This window comes from Eulemur rufifrons, chromosome 17 (genome assembly GCF_041146395.1).
Source record: "Eulemur rufifrons isolate Redbay chromosome 17, OSU_ERuf_1, whole genome shotgun sequence".
Taxonomy (NCBI): Eukaryota; Metazoa; Chordata; class Mammalia; order Primates; family Lemuridae; genus Eulemur; species Eulemur rufifrons.
The window spans coordinates 21963391-21978016 of NC_090999.1; positions in this window are offsets into that span (position 1 = coordinate 21963391).

Here is a 14626-nt window from a genome sequence, read left to right on the forward strand (position 1 = left end):
GTTTCCCCGTTTGTACAATCAGAGGATAAGAACTCCTTTGTAAGGTTTCAAGCGGTGACTGACATGCACCAGTAGTGGCTGTTAATATTTTCACGAGGTAACCCTTACTTAGTGCGTCAAGTTCTTGGGCTCCTGGTGTCAAGACTGGCCCATAACTGAGGCCCTGGTGTGAGTCTTTTCTAATTCTTAACCTCATTCCATAGACGAGGACTCGGAGGCATACACCAAGTTGTGGGTGTGAGGCTCTTGGCACAGAGCAATGATCAGAGCCCACGTGTGTGGCGTGGATTTTGCCATGAGCTGGTCTAAGCCCTGTGTCTCACACACTCCTCACCACAGCCCCATGAGGCAGGCACTGTCAACTCTGAGACACAGAATGGTTAAACAACTTGCCCTCTACCCAGTCTGGAAACGACAGAGCCAGGGCGTGATAGCAGGAAATCTGGCTCCAGCGCCAAGTGCTCCTCTGCTCTGCTGAAGGCAGCGTCACAGTCACTGTGCTATCACTCACGCCCTACGTGTGCCTGGAGGACCCTCCAGAGGCCCTGCCACCTTTAATCCTCTGTCCCCACTGCCCTATCATACATCAATCATGATGATAAGGAAAAGAGCACTTTTGCAGCAGAATTTAGCACTGCAGTTCAGGGCTTCCCAAATACCCATCTGTAGACTGGTGTCAATCCAGGGAGTTTTAACAGTCTGTGCTGCAATAAGAAAAATTAGAATGGTATAGGGAAATGTTCATAAACATAAACTGATTCAATATTTAAATATCAGATATGAAATATCAATATTTAAGGCAATAGTTAAATCTTTTTTCTGACATCATAACTTTATGATTTTGTGTATAAGTTGTGAAAATGCCTTTTCTGTTAAAAAACGGTAGTGATAATAGTGGGGTTTTTTCTATTTTTCCTTGACAAAATTTTTAAAAAGTTGGCAAATTTAAAACATTTTTTTGACATGGTTGAAATTCATGAAATCCGTGAGCCTAGACAAATTCTTTTAGTCTGTTGTTGCCTGATGGAATTACATCATGTCCGCTAGTTTATTCATTGTAACATGAGAATATATCTTGTCTTCTGGGAACCAGGACACTCTTGTCCCTTCTTTTTGTATCCCAGTGACTTACAGAAATCTGTTCACTAAATCCCTGCTGTCTGATTCTTTTTTAAGGTCCACACAAAACCTGTGTCCCAGCTCAGGTTCCTAATAGTGTATCTCTGTCCTCCTTTGAAAGATCTCTCACATTCTGACTGTAGTTGAGCGATTAACAGGCTATCCTCAAACCAAAACCGTTGGCAAAACAAACATCTCAGACCACTGCTCTTTCCTTGAAAAGTTTTCAGAGCTGTTTCGTAAAACCAGGCCCCAATGTTGAATTTACAGCCACACTTACAAGCAGTTTCTATAGTGAAACAGATCACTACTGATCAGCTTATTATAATAACAATAATGATCGTGATAATAATGTGACAACACATTAGAGGCTTTTATGTAGTGGATCCTTCCAAACTATGACATGGAGCATTTTTTTCTTACTGTAAGCCTTTTCTAAACTTAGCAGTTTTGACTTAAGAGGAAAAAAAAAAAAAAAAAAGAAAAAGAAAAGCCCCTGACTCTAAATCCCTTTATATCAATAAGGATACTTGTTGCATTTTATTCTCATTTCTACCTATCCAAGATTATATATCTTCTCATTTAAGTAAGCTTTGGTTCAAAGCTATTCTTAGATTTTATTTAAGTAAACCCAAAATTAGAGCCCAGGGCTTAAAAAAACCTATGTAGTGTTCTTTTTATGCTAGAGAATGAAGGACACCTCTGACCCTAAAAAGAACCTTGAATTTTAGGATACACTTCCCAGCTTCATAATGGCCCTGGAGAAAGTGCCGTTCTGAGGGTCTAGCAAGATATCAGAGATTTTGATTCATGTAACAGAAATCCTTAAAATACAAAAATGCTTTTATGGACTCAGCGGATAGTCCCAAATTGTTGTCTCACCAGAAACCCTCAGTATTTTAGTGAGGTTGTGCATTGCAATTTGGTGGGCAGATAGGAAGGGGAGGGTGACACAAAAGGAAGAGAATAGCTAGGAATTTGAAAACTGGCAGCTTTGCTGTTGAATCTTCCAGGCTTCTTACTGCCTCCTAAATTTACTGCTCCCATCCCCACACCACATACCCGTGCAACTTCACCCACGGTAAAGTTGGGAACATAATAAAAACAAACAGAAAATAAAAATTTAATTCAAAACAATGGAAACACAGTAGGCCTTCCAAAAACTGAGACACAATAAGCCTTTCAAATAAGACTTCAGTCCATATCCATCTGCAGAATAGTACCTCTTGTGACATTTTAAATATTATATTTGTAATGTAGAATCAATTTAAGTACATTCATATCAAAGCAAAGAAAATTTTACAGGTTTCCCCAAGAGTAATGAATATAATTTCCTAAGTAGAATGAAGGATTCAGCGTCAGCCTCCATTTTAGAAATTGTCTTAACTATATAAGCCCTCAGAGACCAGCTGCTATCTTTTTAAAATCTCTTATAGAGCAGTGTTTTTTAATATACTTAATTTTATTTCTATAAAATTACTAAGATGACTATAACTGATAATAAATGAATGGCTCGTTTCATCTTTTCAGGCTGTCATCTGCATGGCCCTGCTGCTACCCTCAAAGTGCTAACATTTCTCTCCCTTCCCTGCTGGCCAGTGTGCTCAGTGTCTCCACAGGCATCCTATCTGTGCTTCCACGAGGACATTTTTGACTCAGTGCACTCTCTGTTTCACACCCAACCTCCCACCCCCCAAATTTCATCTGCTTCTATCTTAGGAACTCAGGTACATTGTAAATGTTTCACTTGACAGCTACAGTTATTATACAGTTTTTACTTATATTATAGAGTTATCATTATACAGCTAATAATAGAATGTCTAGAAGGAATATTATGCTAAATTAAAAAGAGCAGAGAATGTTTTCCAAGCCAGGACATAGACTTGGATACTCAAACTGCAATGATCCCCTGAACTTTTAAAGGATGGATGATGCTTTTTGATATGCAAATAAGGGACCAGGAATAGGCAAGAAAGAGAAAGTGAGTACATCTGAGATAGGGAACCAGTAGGCCCTGTTTGATAAAGAGTCATAAGACCCAAATCAAGGTCTCTGATAAAACAGGAGGCTGTGGAGAAGCGGGACAAAACCAGCTTAGAACAAAGACGGCCACAAAAAAAAGACCTCAGGTTACTCTCACTGCTCAGTATGCCTTGTATAACGTATTAGCATGCTAAAAGAAACTTCCACCAGCACCATGACAGTTTACAAATGCCATAGCAACTCCGGGATTTACCCTGTATGGTTTAAAAGAGGGAGGGACCCTTAGTTCTGAGAACTCCTACCCCTTTCCCAGAAATCTTATGAATAATCCTCCCTCTGCTTAACATAAAATTAAATACAAGGTATAAAATAAGAACCCCGGAAACTGACAAAGTGCTACTCTCTGCTACTCTGAGAGAGAGCTGCTGCCCTGTCTATGGAACAAGCTTTCCTTTTGTTTCTTTGTTACTTCAATAAACTTGCTTTTCTTTACTCTGTTGTCTTGCTCTTGAATCCTTTCCTGCGTGAAGCCAAGAATGCACTTGGCTTTTAGGCGGGATCCCAGTTTGAGGATTTTGTTCTGAGATTCTTATCACATCCATGACTTCCGTGGCTTTCTAGAGGGCCAGGGAGTCATTCAGATGTTCACAAGATTCTCCTCTTCACTGTCATTACATCCAAACAGGATACTGGGCAGTGTAGGAAGCTCATACTGTTTAGTTTAGCATGGAACTGGCAATACAGAAAAAAAGCAGCTCCATCTAGGTAATCTAGACAGATTTTATATTACTGTGCTCATATATTGTGCAGCTGATACAGAGTTCAGGCATGTCCTTTCTCACTGAAAGCCACTCTAATTCCTTCACTGCAGTTGGTCAGGGGGGTTCCTAATGTGACCGGACTTCTCGCCCTTTGCTTGAAAAGCCCAGGGTAACTCAGCTGTACTGGTAGGCCCCCCAAGGGCTTCATTCTTTAAATCCCTTGTGAACATGTACAGGAGACATTCCTGCAGCCTACTTAGGAAACTATTTCTTGAGGAATAGTCATCACATTTCTGAAAAATTATGGTGGCAGCTGATCCAAAATCTTGGCCTTGAATTCCAGCCAATGTTTTCTTGACTCCAAAGTGTCCTGCCAAAACAAAGTAATTGCACAGCTGACAGAACCTCTCTTGTTACCTCTTAGGAATGACCATTATTTACAGCCTGTGATGCCAATGGGGGTCTCCCAGTGAACATACAGCAGCTACTCTGGGTGCATTTCAGTGAGTCATCTCGGGGCTAACTGACCTTCTCAGATTTACCTCTCAGGAAAACACGGAATTCCTTGTTTGAGGAGAACGAACACCGATAAGGAACTCTGTTTTCACTGTCACCATGTGCTCCTTTTTTTTTTTTCCAGGTGTCTACTGGTTCCCTGACCTTATAGTTTGGTGCCGTTTCTGAGACCCCCGATTCTTCTCTTAGGTGCTGGCCCAGACTTGAGGTGGCCAGGACTGAAGCTGTCACTACGGAGACTTGTTAAAGGAAAGACATCATATTTGGCTTTTTTAAAAAGGCAAACTGCTTCCTTGCAAAAGGAAGAACATTTAACCTTTCTGAAAGAAATTTCTAAGCTTGACTGTTCCTTTTAAGGCAAGTTAGATTCTGGGCTCAGCATCTTCTGGGCTATAGATTCTAGAATCGAGAAGACTTGGTATGGGGCAGGCAGGGAGAGCAGACAATGTGATTCTAAACTTTGTGAATCTGGGTGAGTAGATGAGTAGCTGAAGGCTTGTAGGTGAATAAATGCTGCCAAAGCTGGAGGACCCTGAGATTCTCCAAGATTTGTTATTGTGGTTAAGTGGCTTCAAAGTTCTCTGCTTTCTGGTAGAGCTAAATGTATCCAGGAGAAGCACTGAGCTAAGTTCATCGTGTTCTTCCTCAGGATCAGACAATGGAAGAAAGTTGTGGGGCTGGATCTGAGCAGGAGGCTAGGTGTCACCCAAGAAAGATACCTAGTCATGGCAAATTTTCTCTGAAACGTTCATTCTCTGTTCTCGCAAGGCTATTAAAACCCAAGTACTGATTTCTGCACACTGGCAACCTTCCCATCCCCCTAGCACCTGGGAAATGGTCCTCTGGCTCCTGCTCTTACCACTTGGTGTTCATTCAGTTCCTTCTGCATTTTGGATCCCTGGTGCTTTCCCTTAATTTTTTGTTGAGTTTAACTATACATTTAAAAGAATGTTTGTTACATTTTTCCAGTATTTCTAGCTGTTTTGCAGTGGGCAGTTTCCAGGTAATCATATCCTCCATCCTGCCAGAAATGAAGCTTTTGCAATCTGGTGTAATCTGAAAGAGATTGACAATGGATGCCCTTTCTTACTGGTAGTAGGAAGTGTCAGGCATGGGCACAGTCCCTCATTAGGGTCTGTGAGTGAGGTGGGTTTTTGTATGGGGTAGTCTGTATTACTCTTGGGAGGAACTTTTTGACAGGGGCATCAGGTAACATTTTACTGCAGGACTCCTGGGTCTGCTGCCTGGACCACCTGACTGATAAGTCCTGAAACCTCTGTCGGTCACATGTCCCACCTGGGCCTGTACTCCACACTACTGGTCTCTGTTTCTTAGGCTCTGACCCACTGACTCACCTTGTTTTCAGATCTTTGTTATCATGTGGTTTCTCATAGCCCGACTGTTTTGAACCATTGCCTTGTTTCAGCCTGGAGAACCATGCACATCCATCTTTAGATGGCCCACCTGATGGCCAGGTTGCCCCCCAGGCCCAACCTACTCTTGTGCTTTAGCTCCTGGGATGTAGAACTTTCTCTTAGTCTTCTCTCCAAGACAGACTGGGGCAAATCACATGAAAACTCTGACTTTGTTCTGTGAAATCTGGATTCGCTAAAAAGGCCACACTCAAGGATCCAGAAGGCCACATGTGGCCCTGAGGCTGCAGGGTCCCCACCCCTGGTTCAGGTAGTGTTTTTTCTGAGGAGGAGAGAGTGAGTCTCTGCTATCTAAAAATGTGGATCTACCACGGCATTCAGAATTGAGGAGACCTGAAGTTAGCAGAAAGGAGATATTGCATGAACCTACTCAATCCCTCTTATATTCCGAGGTTATTATTTTAGCTCCATCTTCCTTTATACTCTGCAGCCCCAATTGTTCTCAAGTTACTTGGAGCAACAGACGATAGAGACCTCTTTAAACTCTGTATTCCTTCCCCCATCCACTTTTCTATTGCTTGTGAGGAAGTCTCCCACCCAGTCTCTCCTAAAGTTAATTGCCAGCAAAGTCATTGGCAATGTCTTTCTTTTTTTTCTCTCTCTCTTTTTTATTATGGTAAAAACACCTAACATAAAATTTACCATTTTAACCATTTTTAAGTGTACAGTTCAGTAGTGTTAAGTATATTCACATTGTTGTGAAATACATCTCCAGAACTCTTTCATCTTGCAAATCTGAAACTCTGTACCCATTAAACAACTCCCCTTTTTCTCACCCTCAAGCCCCTCGTGTAACCACCATTATACTTTCTGCTTCTATGAATTTGACTCCAAATGGAGTGGAACCATTTGGTATTTGTCCTTTTGTGCCTGGATTATTTCACTTAGCATAATGTCCTCAAGATTTATCCATTTTGTAGCATGTGACAGGATTTCCTTCCTTTTTAAGGCTGAATAATATTCCATTGTATGTATACGCTACATTTGTTTATCCGTTCGTCTATTGATGGACATTTGAGTTGCTTTTACTTCTTGACTACTGTGAATGGTGCTGCTATGAACATGGGTGTGTAAATACCTCTTGGAGACCCTGCTTTCAATTCTTTTGGATATATCCAGAAGCGAGATTGCTGGGTCATGATAGTTCTAATTTTAATTTTTTGGGGAACCGCCATACTGTTTTCTGTAGTGGTTGCAACATTTTATAATCCCACCAACAGTGCACAAGGGTTCCAATTTCTTCACATCCTCACTAGCACTTGTTAGTTTCTACTATTGTTATTATTTTGATCATAGCCGTCCGAATGGGTGTGAGGTGGCAATGTCTTTCTTATACTTCTCTATAAGATCCCTGGAATTATGACTGTTTTGAAAACATTTGATCAGTCAACCTTGGGTATCTCAGTTCAGCTTTCACAGGCAGATGGGGATTCAAGTGATTTTCAAAATGCAAGGCAGTTTTGACAAATTAAGAGTTTTCTGACAAAGAGTGGAAAACATCCAGAACATTCGTGTTTGGTTTCCATCCAAAATTGTCACTCAGCAAACATTTGCCACCAAATTCCACATGATTTCATTCCAAAAACTTATAGAGCTCTCCTTGCAAACCTTCTGTGTAGTCTCCTGGTGATGGAAAGACCACTTCATGATGGCTTCTGCTTTTTTCTTGGGAGCCCATCATGTGGTCATTGTGTCACACCTTTTATATGCTTGGACTACACTAGAACTACAGGGGTCTACTTCCTCCTGATTTCAGTTTGGTCTTTCTTCAAGCTGAAGTGGCTGGCTGCTCTCTGAGGTCACAAAGGTCACTTGGGTTCCCTTTGAGGAACGACCACAAGCAATATATCATTTTCACCCCAAACGACTTCCTTATTCATCATATTTTAGTTGATATTGAATCAGAACCTGCTGTATTTAGCTTGGCAGCCATGTGTTTCTGTCAGTATTATTCCATTCCCAAGGAGGGAAAGAGAGATATACCTTTGGGTATCTCGTGTTGCCTTACTTCCCAGTGTGTGTCTCCTCTAATGCATGGCTCTAAAATACAAAAATCATACTTCTTACATTCCCTTTTATTTCCTATTATCTCTTGAGTCGTAGCCCTGCACCTATTCACCACAGCAAAGTACATAGCAAGGAGAGAATGTATGACTCATGATTGATGAATATTTTATTTTGTTGGGAGCTAGCCCAAAGGCTATCAGTGTGCCAACATATTGACCAAACACTGAAATTAAACATTTCCGTCCAATACAACTAAATGCTTCTAACCTTGAAGCTCATTGGCTGTGGTGTTTTACAAATAAGTTCATGTGGGATCATGACACTTTTTGGTCACATTAGCAGGATGGGAGTTCTTAAAATTGTGCATCCTGATGAGGCACCATTTTTAAGGACTTCTTGTTAAGTGACGTCATCATTATGTAAGCTGGTTGAATGAGGAGTTCTCTGTTATTTGCAGCCCAAAGCATCCAAAACCATGTAGCCATGTGCAGAGTTTAGTCTTTAACTGACAAACTCTGGAGAGCTGCTAAAGTGTTTTTGAAAAAGTGTAGCACGGTCAGATGTGGATTAAAGAAAGATGCTCCACTATGTGGAGATTTGGCAGTAGGGATTTAAGGATAGATACAAGGGGCCTATAAAAGAGGGCCAGGTTTGAGGAGGCAGATTATGAGGTAGATTTGTACATATTGAGTATAATCTGCCTTTAAGTTTCTTTTAGTGGTGATGTCAAGTAGTCAGTGAAATACCTGGGTCTGGAATTTAGAAGTGAGATCTAGGCTGGAGAGAGAAAATTATGTGTCATCAATAGTTATTGAAGTCATTCATAGATGTGGATAGATGGTCCTGGGAGTAATCCTTGAGGAACTTCACTATTTAATGGCAGGATAGAAGAAGATGAATCTCCAAATGAGACAGAGGATGGGAAACAATGTAGGGGGTCTGAACACCCTAAAGCAAGTTCATGGATTTCCACTTTAGAACCCATAGGATAAAGGATTGACTTGATGATTTCTCAGAATCCTCCTAATTCTGAGATATTTGATTCTAAGGTAATTCTGATTGCTCCATATTAAGACAGTGATGATAAATATCACTGAATCTTTTCTTGACTGTTATCAATCACAAAGAATCCCTTCTGCCTTTGAACTCACATCTCATATTATGTATACTCCTCTTATGGCATATTCTACCTTGTACTGTGGTGGTGGATCTCATTTTTCCTACTAGATTATGTGTTCTTAGAGGCTAGGAATTTGTCTTGTTGATTTCCCTTCTCTTTCCAAACTACTGTCCTTAATTGACAAGGTGTTTTTGCATGAAGTTGGAAATCAATACATTCTTTGGTGAATGAGTGGCAAGTAATTAAAAATACTTAGTGAAATTGATAAATATTTTATTTTGTTAATTCTTGAATGTGAACTAGAAAATCTGATTGAACTCAAAAGTAAGTAAAAACCCTACCCTGAAGAGATCTAAGGGTCACAGAACATGACCCTGAAATCCTCCGTCTGATAAACATCCAGCTCTCTAAGGTTATAAGATCCCTGCCAGACTTACACATTTCTGATTCAATCTAATGATTAGAGCATACAAAAGATAAAATAGTCCTTATTCTGACCAGGCATTTTTATTCCCCCAAAGTTGATCATTTTCTTATCTCCTGTAGTATAGATGTCCCTGACTTACAGTGATTCGGCTTACAATTTTTCTTTCTTTCTTTCTTTCTTTTTTTTTTTTTTGGCGACAGGGTCTTGCTCTGTTTCTTGGACTGGAGTGCAGTGATGCAATCATAGCTTACTGCAACCTCAAACTCTTGGGCTCAAGCAATCCTCCTGGCTCTGCCTCCTGAGTAGCTAAGATTACAGATGCATGCCACCATGCCCAGCTAATTAAAAAATTCTTTTTTGGTAGAGATAAGGTCTCACTATGTTGCCCAGGATAGTCTTGAATTCCTGGCTTTAAGCCATCCTCCTGTCTCAGCCTCCCAAAGCACTCGGATTACAGGTGTGAACCACCACGCCTGGTGGTTTGACTTATGATTTTTCAAAAGTGATATGATCCAGTAGAAATTGTTCTTGGAGAGTCCACAACCATTCTGTTTTTCACTTTCAGTACAGTGTTCAATGAATTACATGAGGTAGTCAACACTTTATTATGCACTAGCCTTTATGTTAGATGATTTTGCCCAATTGGAGGCTAATGTAAGTGTTCTGAGCATGTTTAAGGCAGGCTAACTTAGGCTATGATGATATTCAGTACGTTAGGTATATTAAGTGCATTTTGACTTTTAATATTTTCAATTTATGATGGATTTATCAGGACATAATTCCATTATAACTCGAGGAGCATCTGTACAACCAAATTGTATCCTTCAGCTGAAGAAGGGAATGTTGCAATTGGCCAAAGAAGGCTTCAAAAATGAATTTAGCATAGGAAGTTGGTATTTGGTATAATCTTCAAGATAGTCAATATTATTAGCTTGGTCCTACTATAGTCTAGTTTTTTTAACTGATATGCATTCAAAATAACATTTAACATTCAGCTGAATTAATTACAAAATCCAAGAGTTGGCAAATAATTGTTTCACTATTCCTATGGACCAGTTGACCAAAGCATAGAATGAAAGGTAAAATAAAACCTACATTTATTGAAACCTTCTATTTGCTTGGCTATTTAACATTGTTATTTCTTTTGACAAGAGGGATAAAGATATATATGCACATATTTTCTAGTTTTACCAATCTGTCCCTAAGTAATTCAGAATTTGAACATTATTAGACTATAATAATCAATTTAAGATTAGGAAAAAAATTAAATGATTTCAAGTCCCAGGATTTTAAGAAATTTAGATTGGCTTTTCTATTTTCACATAACCAAAAATCCCTCAAAATTCCCTCTTTCTTAAGCCAGCAACCATTAAGTTACTCTTAAACCCACACTAAGTACTATTTAACACAGGGGACAGAAAGCCAGATAGTTCGGTTTTTAGTATCAGTAGTGTCTTTGTTGTGGAAAGATGTCAGTTCCCAAATTTTCACTACACTGTACAGACCTGTGTACCTCAGGCAACTTTATAGCTCAAACCCCACTCCTTGGGGACTTATAGCAACTTGTAAATCCATGAAGAATTTTTCAGCAAAGTTCTATTTCTTAGTTTATTCATGGATTAGGCTTGTAAGAGTAGATTCATTCTAAGGCTCTAATGAGCAGGGTTTTTTTTTTTTTTCACACTGGAAAGAACACTTGCTTCTCTTTTTCCAACATTCAGCTTATGATGGTTTTAGAATTTATGTTCTCAGTTATATCCTCCATTGACTTTGAAATCTTAGAAAATACTCAACATGGTTCTTTCCAGAATCCAGTACTATTCAAAGCCTTTCTTTATGTAGCATTAGAAAATGGAGACCCACAAAACTATTTCACATGAGTTTGTTGCTATGGTTTACTTCTAAGAACATTGGCTCCACTCTCCCAAGTAACCAGAAGTCAAGACAGTGGTCTCATAACTGAGCAGTGTCTGTTACTGGGAGTGGAGAGGATGAAGAGGATTTCCATGCTCTGTTTCTCAGAGTTAGGCTGAGGATAAGTTCTTTTTCTCTTTCATTGGAAAAACTTGAGCCATTTTTTTTAAACAATAGATGTCTTCCGAATAATATTCATAAAAACAAGCTGGCGGGTGCCAAAGGACCCACTGCCCACTTGGCTGGATTTGTTAGCGTCATGTCTGTGGCTGTTCTGGGTCATTTCATTTCATCAGCTGCTAAGGGGCTATCAGAATACGGGCTCTCCTGTCTACTTAGAGCCGAGTTTTCTTTTAGTGTTTAATACTTACTGATTTCTGTTCCATTATTTCCAAACTTCATTCCTTTCTGCTTCACCTAAGTTCAAATGAATTTCAAGGATCCCTTCCTCTTTTTGGATCATAGGATATAAACTCTTTTAGCTGAAAGATCCCTTAGAGTCCCCCAAATACAATGTCCTCATTTTACAGATGAGAAAACTTAGGCACAGAGAAGGGAAGGGAATTGCCTTAGTTGCCAGCTCTACTGAGTATTGATTCCATCACCTGCCAAAAGAGGCAACATAATCTAAGGCAGGGATAAGAACAAAGACATATTGATCAGTTTGTCCCCTCCCTATATGACTCTGTATGAGCTTTCTGTGCTACATAACAAACTGTCACACACCTAGCCTCTTAAAACAACATGTGTTTACTATCTCAATTTCTATGAGTCAGGACTCTGATCAAGGCTTAGCTGTTATATTCTCTGGATTCATGCTGCAATAATCAAAGTACTATCCAGGCTGTGTTCTCATCTGGAGGCCTGGGGAAGTATTCACTTCCAAGCACCCTCACATTGTTGGCAGAATTTATTTCCTCGTGGTTATAAAACTGAGGGCCCCAGCTTCCTTCTGGCTGTTGACTAGAGGCTATCTTCATCTCCTAGAAGTCATCCTCACCTCCTTGCCTTATGTACCTCCTAATGTTTCCACTTACTCCTTCAAAGCCAGCAAGGGAGACAGTCTCTCGCAAGATGGAGTCTTGTATACCTTAACATAACCATGGGAGAGACATTGCATCACTTTTGTCACATTCTATCCCTTAGAAGCAAGTCACAAGTAGCACCCAAACTCAAGGGGAGAAGATTATATGAAGGCACAAACACCAGAAGGTGAGAATCATCAGTGGTCACCTTAGGGTCTGTCCACCATGACCCAAACAAGAGATTTACTTGGGCTAACATAGAAATAAGTTCTGGTCAAGCACTGTTTTCACCGTTGGTCACTATTAATTTACCAATATGTTTCTAGTGGTGTTTCTCAGAACTCTATTCTCTATGTCATTCAATAATTTTGTCCTTTTTTTTTTTTTAAGGCAGGATCTCATTGTGTCACTGAGTTTGGGGTGCAGTGGCATGTTCATAGCTCACTGCAGTCTTGAACTCTTGGGCTCAAGCAATCCTCCTATTTCAGCCTCCTGAGTAGCTGAGACCGCAGGCATGCATCACCACACCCAGGTAAACTTTTTGTAGAGATGGGATCTCACTGTGTTGCCCAGGTTGGTCTTGAACTCCTGGCCTCAAATGATCCTCCTGTTTTGGCCTCTCAAAGTGCTGAGGCTTTTATCCTTATTATCAATGACTCCATGAAGATACAAGAGACAAGTCTTTTAAATGTATAGGTGAATCAGTGTTAGCAAATAATTCAGGTGACACAATTAGGTTCCAATTTTATTTCCCTGCTAGTGTAATGGGGATAATATTTTTGATATATATTAAAATGATTTTTGTATTTGAACTTCCCCGTGTGTAACCTTCTATTCAGCCAGAGGCATCTATTTGTCTTGGAAGAAGCTAGGATGATTGCAGTAGAAATGCAAAGACAAAGGCAATGCTCAGCTTTTACATTTCAAAATGGAAGTTTGGAGTTTACAAACTAACAAAATTTTGAAAGATAGGCTTTAAAGAAAGAATCGATTTCTAAACCTCTTCAGCTCTCAACATTGTTGATCACTGTGTTTTAATCTAAGTAACAGGGAAGATGGATTTTTAGGTATGATGTCATAGAAGCCTCTGCCATTAAGGAATGAAGGAAGATTTACCCCTTGGAATCCCACTGGACTGTGGGGAGGAGAAAGGAGATGGAGCAGGGTACGAAGATCGGATGCTAGGGGAGCTTCTTTGGTCAAAAGTTCTAGGGCTGCAGAAATATTAGATAGATATATGGAAACCCAGTCATATTGGGAGTAATTGTCTGGTTTGCTTAGGTGTAGCCTGAGATAAACTGCAGACTTCTGGGACTGGCCTCACCATTGGCTGGGCAGCCATAGTTTCTGCCGTGATGTATCACTGACAGGGAGGTGGAATGCGAGATGGACCCCAGGTGCCACTCCCAGCTGCCTATGATCTGTTTGTGTCGTTCGGAACCCAGAAATTCTCACATGGCCCAGGGAGGTAGTAGGGTCATGCTGAGAGATCTTGGAGTCAAAACAAAGTTCACAGTGACAATGTTGAAACTTACCTGAGCCCTGTGATCCTGGGAAACAAGCAAAGGTTGAGAAATCCCCTCACCGTCGGGTGTTCTGGCAAAGGGCTCACTGCAAAGAACCATTCTTCCCCTGTGACTTAGATGAGACTCACTGATGCCGTCTATTACCTGTGACAACACCACACAGAGACCCTCCAAATCCCCATTCCTTTGCCTCATAAGTGATTAGCCAAACTGCCTGTGCCCACTGATTGATCAAAACAAGGTACTTCTTAATCACGCTCTGGTTAGGATTCTCTCCTTCTCCCAGTCTCTGAACTTCAGCGTGCACACAGCCTGAAGCAGCAGACAGCCCTTTCTCAGAACAGGCTGGCACCAGGATAAAATATTCTCTGCTCTTCTATTCGATCACACCACCCTTTCCCCACTCCCTGTTCATGTTAGCCTTGTTTGCTCCTTTCTATAAAGGAAAACCCTTTTTTGCGTGACTCTTGAGATGCTTGCAGAGCATGTGGTCATAGTGGTCTTCCTATCACTGTAGTACACCTCCCCACTGCAATAGTCCTTTCCCCCCTTTTGCAATAATCCTTTAATAAAGTCTCTCCTTACTAAATCCGGATTTGCTTTTATTTGCTAACAGCAAATGGTGAGTTTGTAACCAGAGGCAAATGGCCAGGGCCACTGACTCTAGCTGAGGACACCAGTACAATGGCCCAAGGCTCAGATGAAGCCAGCTACACCTCAGGGACGAGACCAGACAAGTTGCTCCATGGTGTAGACCCATGGGGGCCAGAGGATGTCTGGACTCGGAGCCCCCTT